We start from the raw sequence: 6,596 nt of genomic DNA, 5'->3' as shown, positions 1-6,596 counted from the left end.
TGAAAAAGAAGTTCAAAGTTTGAGGACTCACACTTCCCCATTTCAAAACTTCCTTTAAATCTACAGTAATCAAGACTATGGCTATGGTACTGGCATAAGGATAGACATATAGATAAAGGGAATGAATTAAGAGTCTAGAAATCAACCCATACACTTATATCAATTGATTTTCAACAAATTTGTATGTAGTGCATCAGCTTTGTTGGATATGAAAACACTGTAGGAGTGGCTGATCTATTCCAGCACCTTTGAGCATTTACTTTACGGAAAGTATGTAAGCTATTTATTCACAAAATTTATTTTATATCATTCTTGTTTAGAAGAATTGTGTGAAATCATGTAGTTGCAAACAAATAGTTTGAGGCAAAAAACAAAGGTGTCAAAACAATTCAATGGGGAAAGAATAATCTTTCAATAAATGGTTCTGAACAACTGAATATCTACATACAAAAAAATAAATTTGGAACTTGAGTACCATATGTTATATACAAAAATTAACTAAAAATGAATCTAGATCTAAACATAAGAGCTAAAATTATAAAAGTCTTAAAAATTATAAAGCTCTTATAAATGTAACTCTTTGTTACTTTGGAGTAGAAAATGGTTTCTTACGTAAGACAAAAGCACAAACAATGAAAGAAAAAAATACATGAATTGGACCTCATCAAAATTAAACACTTTCGGGCTGGTTGGTTAGCTCACTTGAGAGAGCATGGTGCTATTAACACCAAGGTCACAGGTTCTGATCTCCATAGTGGCCAGCTGTTAAAAATATTAAACACTTTTGTGCTTCAAAGAACACTATCCAGAAAGTAAAAAGATGACCTACAAAACAGGATAAAGTATTTACAAGTCATATGTCTAATAAGGAACTGATAAGTTCTAATCTGATACATATATATATATATATTTTATTTGTTTGTTTGTTTATTTATTTATTTATATCTGATACTAGCATATATAAAGAACTCTTAACAACTCAACAATTAAAGACTATATCTGATATATATATATATCATATGATGACTATATCTGATACATATGTCTGATATCTAGCATATATAAAGAACTCTTAACAACTCAACAATTAAAGACAGCCCAACTAAAAAAATGGACAAAGGATTTGAATAGGTATTTCTCCAGATAAGATATACAAACGACCAACAAGCGCATGAAAAGATGCTCAATACCACTAATCATTAGGGAAATGCAAATCAAAACTACAAAGAGGTAACATTTCACACTAATTATGATGGCTATAATAATTTTTTAAAAGGACAATAACTAAGTGTTGGTGAGGATGTGGAGAAGTAGGAACCCTCATAGATTGCTGGTGGGAATAGAAAATGGTGCAGCTGCTGTGCAAAACAGTTTGGGAGTTCCTTTAAAAGTTAAGCCTAGAGTTGCTGTATAATATAAAGAGCAATTCTACTCCTAAGTATATTCCTTAGAGAACTGAAAACCTATCTTCACACAAAAACTTGTACACAAGTGTTCATAGCAGCATTATCCATATTAGCCAAAAAATGTAAACAAACCAAATGTCTGTCAATTGATGAGTGGATAAACAAAATGTAGTATACCTATAAAATGAAGTACTATTTATACATAAAATGGTATGAAGTACTGATATATGCTATGACATAGATGAATCTCAAAAACAACATGCTAAATGAAAGAAGCTATACACAAAAAGTCATATATTCCATTCATATGAAATGTACAGAATAGGCAAATCCATAGAGACAGGTAGTAGATTAAGTGGCTGTCAGAGGTTAGGGGGAAGAAGTGTGGAGTATGCTAACGTTTATAAAGCAAATGTATTTCAAGGCTGGCCCGTGGCTCACGCGGGAGAGTGTGGTGCTGATAACACAAAGGCCGCGGGTTCGGATCCCATATAGGGATGACCGGTTTGCTCACTGGCTGAGCGTGGTTCTGACACCACCAAGTCAAGGGTTAAGATCCCCTTACCGGTCATCTTTTTAAAAAAATAAAAAAATAAAAAATAAAAATAAAAATAAAAAAAGCAAATGTATTTCACAGGGCCTAGTTTCCAAAGCCCTGTAGTTTCAGATATAACCCAACTTTTTAAAATTACGTATGGAAATGTTAAGCTTGTAAAAGACAGGAAACTTCCCCCAGGCTAAAGTCTCTGTTATAGATAAAGAATTGTAACACAGCAAAATTGTTGGCTCAAGGACAGACATCCTTGGAGCAGGTTAACCTACTGATTGATATGTTAAGAAAGCTACTTTATTGTTATGTAAACATACTGAGGTAACTGCTGTAGGAAAAGACAGTATTTGCTAAGAACAAGCTTTTGTTGGTGGATCAACTTATCCTTTTGTAAATTGCATTATGGAATGTCACTTTGTTATTTCACTGATGTTACCAGCCTCTATTGTTAAACTATACTTAGCCATAACTCCACCTATGTTCCTTTTCTGTAACTTTCTGGCCTGAAGAATAAATACTGGGAAAGAACCTCAGTCCAGTGTTAATTTCCCAAAGGAGGAATGCCTCTCTCTTGAGGGTTAATCCCTTCGGCGTTTCTCACTGCTCAGAAGAGATGGGCTTTGAGTAATCCTTTGTGTCTCTGTCACCCAGGGGAAGAGAGGTGACAAAGAGAGTGCAACAAGAAGGACTGGGGAGTGACGGTGAAAGGCTCTGGAGTTTTATTTTGGGGTGATAAAAGTGTTCTGGAATAAGATAGTGATGATAGTTGTACAACCTTGTGAATATACTAAAAATCATTGATTTATATACTTTAAAATGATATATTTTATTGTATTTGAATTATATCTCAAAAAATATTGCTAAGCTTTAAATTTATTATAAAATCAGTAAACTTCTTTTTTTTTTTTTTTTGGACTTTGGCCAGTACAGGGATCCAAACCTCTGACCTTAGTGTTACCAACACTGCACTCTCTCAAGTGAGCTAATTGGCCAACCCAGGAGTAAACTTTTCAAAAAAGGCGGAAAAAATCTTAATTTTTCAGGGAAAGGAAGTGGTAAATTTATAAGTTATTTCCAGACAATCTGATTATATACATGGAAAACCTAGAGGAAAACACAAAATTTTACAGATCATAGGAGAATTCAGGTGGATTGCCATAAAATTAACATTCAGAAATCAATCATTTTCATATATACAAGCAACAAGCAGTTTGAAAAGATCTATTTACAACAGCAGTGAAAAAGAAGGAATTCTTGGGAATAATCTAACAAGAAATGTGCAAAATCTAAGTAAAGACAACTTTTAACTCACCACTAAAGAAAACAAAAGAAAGGCTGAACAAATGAAAAGGAGTAACTTCACCTAAAATAGGATGACCCCTCATCATAAAACTTAAAATTCTTTTCAAATTAATCTATAACACCTCCTCCCAATTCTAAGGATTTTTTAAAAAAAGAGACAGGCTAATTCTAAAGTTCATACAGATAAATTAAAGTTAGAACATATCTGATGAAGAAGAAAATGACAGAGAGCTTGTCAAATTGTTACCTGGCAGCTGAAATACCATGATCACAAAGGTGGTTTTCCCAGGGTGAGGTTTATCCATTGCACTGACCTCTGCAAATTCCCCGAATGTGGGAAACTTGACTGCACAATTGTGGTAGTGAGGGGCTGTGTTCGTGCTTTCCCTTGAAAAACAAAAACAAAAAAACCAGGAGAGTAAAGCCTGTTTTAAAGCTGTGATTTTATCAGTGTCAAACTAGTGTATAGACACACATATCAATAGAGCAGAATGGAATCCAGACATAGACCCAACAGCATGTGGAAACTGGTATATAAAAAAGCAATATTTTAGAGCACTAGGATGAAAATGGACTATTCAATACATGTTTGAGCATAAATGGATAGTCATCCTTGAAAAAAAAAGAAATTGGATTCATATTTCACATCCTACCCAAGACAAATCTCAGATAATCAAAGATTAAAATTAAAAAGAGAAATTATCAAAATAATAGAATAAATCATTGGAGAAATTGAAATGTAATTTTCTAGAAGCTCTAAAGCCACTAAAGAAAAGCTTGTTCCAGGGATTAGGACATTACCGGCCAGTAGCCCCGCTCTAAAAAAAAAAAAGAAATTCTGTATTTTAAAAATTCTGGGCTGGCTGGTTAGCTCAGTAGTTTAGAGTGCAGAGTTATAACACCAACATCACAGGTTCAGATCCCGCACCTGCCAATTGCCAAAAAAACAAAAAAATTCTGCTTGGAAAAAGCATGGCCCCAGGGAGCTTGCAATCTAGAGCAAATATTCGACACTAATTATGCAATTATTGATTTAACTGTAATTAGGATAAGCAATACAAACAAGAAGCACAGGCTGCTGTGAGAGTATGCAAGAGGATAGTTTGAAAAGTTCGTGGAAAATCTAATTAAAAGATAATATGAATCTTTCCATGAACTTTTTGAAGTACCCTTGTAACAAGGACCATGACCCTGTGGGGGTAACTCATATGTGCTACAGACTCAGCATGTCCCAAACTGTTTATTTCTCCCAAACCTGCCCCTCCTCTATCTGTGTTCCTTTGCTCAATGAATAGCACACTCCTCCTCTTATCAGGGCCAGGACATGACCCCTTCTATCCACTGAGAAACTCCTTTTTCCTGGAAAATTAGCCTTCTTGCATAACTCCTGGAACTGTAAATCCCTACTGCCCAGTGATCAAGCAGTCTGGTTTTACTTCCACTGGCAAAATTGTTCCTCTAAGAAGGAGAGAAAGGGAGATGGGGTGGAAGTGTGACGTCCCTCCTGGGAAACACAGACCAACTGTGTGTCCCACGCCACCTGACCGTGGCCCACCTGTTTGGGTGACAACGGGAGGATGGAGCCCTCGTGCCTTCTGTTACTGACCCTTAGCTTATAACTTACCCCAATAAACTCTATTCTTGGATCTTTACTGTGGGAAGTAAAATTCACTGTGTTCCATGTATGTCACACAAAGTGTGTAACTTTTACCAACAAAGAAAAGGCCTATTTTATTTTATTTTTTATTGTAAAAGCAATGCCTGCTTGTGGCGATTAGTGTCTTTACTAGACCAGCTCTACAGACTGATTTGGGACATGGCAAGTAATAATAATAATAATAAAGGTATATGTCTCTTTTTGTTTGGTCTTACTTAAAAAGCTTGAGGAATCTTACAATTTCTTTCAACCTATCATAATCTTATAGTAAAAGACCTCAATATAGTGTGTTACTATTTTATTGCTACTATAACAAATTACCACAAATCTAGTGGCTTAAAACAACACAAATTTATTATCTTGTGGTTTGGTAGACCTGGAGTCTGACACAAGTCTCACTAGGCTAAAATCAAGGTATTGGAAGGGCTGTGTTCCTTTTGGAAGCTCTAGGGAAGACTTCATTTCCCTTCTTTTTCCACCTTCTAGACGTTGCCCACATTCCTTGGCTCATGTCCCCCTTCCTCCTTCTTCAAAGCCAGCAACATAGGACTTCTCTGAGTCTACTGCTTTTGTCACATCTTTTTCTCTGGCTTCCCCTATTTCTGCTTCCTCTTTCTGTTATAAGGACATTTATAACTACAGTGGGCCCATCTGATGACCAAGGATAATCTCCCTATTTGGAGGTCCTTGCTTTAATAACATCTGCAAAGTCCCTTTTGCCATGTAAGGAAATATATTCACAGGTTCCAGGGATTAGGACATGGACACCTATGGGGGGGCCATTATTCTGCCTACCATACATGGAAGTTGAATTTATAAATATATCCGTTAGGATTGTACTCGACTGCTTAAAGAAGTAAGGGATCTCTTTGTCTCCTGTACCAGAAGTCTGGGAATGGGAAGTCCAAGGCTGACAGAGCACCTCAACAACACTGTCAAGGAAACGGACTCCTTCCCTCTTGCTCTCTACCATACTTAGGAATGACTACAGCGCCTCAGGTATCACACCTGTTCCAGGCAAAAAGAAAGGAGTGGAAGAGACAATACCAGCAAAGTTTAGTTTATATTTCATTAGCTAGAATTGAGTCATAGGCTCACACCTAACTACAGGGAAATCTGAGAAGATAAATTTTTAGCTTTCCTCCCTCTCTGAAAAAGGAAGGAAAATTGAAATAAAGGTTGGAATGAGTGACAGGGGACCTAACCGACACAATTGACTGCAACAACTAACTGATTTAACAAATAACTTTAATTACCCAATGATTGAAGAGCTGGTCCCAGGTGTTGAAATTTAGTCAAATATTTGCCACGTATGTTACCTGATATTGATTGGCCCTAGGTTCAAAATTGATAAAGACTCACAAGTCACAGTATGTTCCCCCCACCAGTTTACTTAGCTTTAAAAATATATACAGTAAACAATGCACGTGACCAAACAGCAGAGGCCTTCTGATGTCTGGCCACGTTAGGTGCAACTTCCATGTGCCTCCACCACTCAGGGCATGCTCAGGCACAAGAGATAAGGTTGAACCAGGTGCAGAAGACTTCACCTCAGGACAGCCGCCCCTTCCATTCCCTACCATGTGCATCTGAGGCTTGTTGCATAGTCTCTAGGAGTAAGTGCCAAATTGCATGCCTCCCAGTGCAGCCGCAACTCATCAACTAGGGTTTCATAATGAAA

General features: G+C 36.6%; 1 pseudogene; it reads left to right on the top strand.

Annotated features, from left to right (window-relative positions):
• The first annotated feature begins 3,497 nt into the window (after positions 1 to 3,497).
• On the top strand, positions 3,498 to 3,649 carry LOC134361429 (U1 spliceosomal RNA; annotated as a pseudogene).
• The last annotated feature ends 2,947 nt before the right edge of the window (positions 3,650 to 6,596 follow it).

Source organism: Cynocephalus volans, chromosome 12 (genome assembly GCF_027409185.1).
Source record: "Cynocephalus volans isolate mCynVol1 chromosome 12, mCynVol1.pri, whole genome shotgun sequence".
Taxonomy (NCBI): domain Eukaryota; kingdom Metazoa; phylum Chordata; class Mammalia; order Dermoptera; family Cynocephalidae; genus Cynocephalus; species Cynocephalus volans.
Note: the sequence above shows the minus strand (reverse complement) of the source record. Positions and strands in the feature narration are given on the sequence as shown.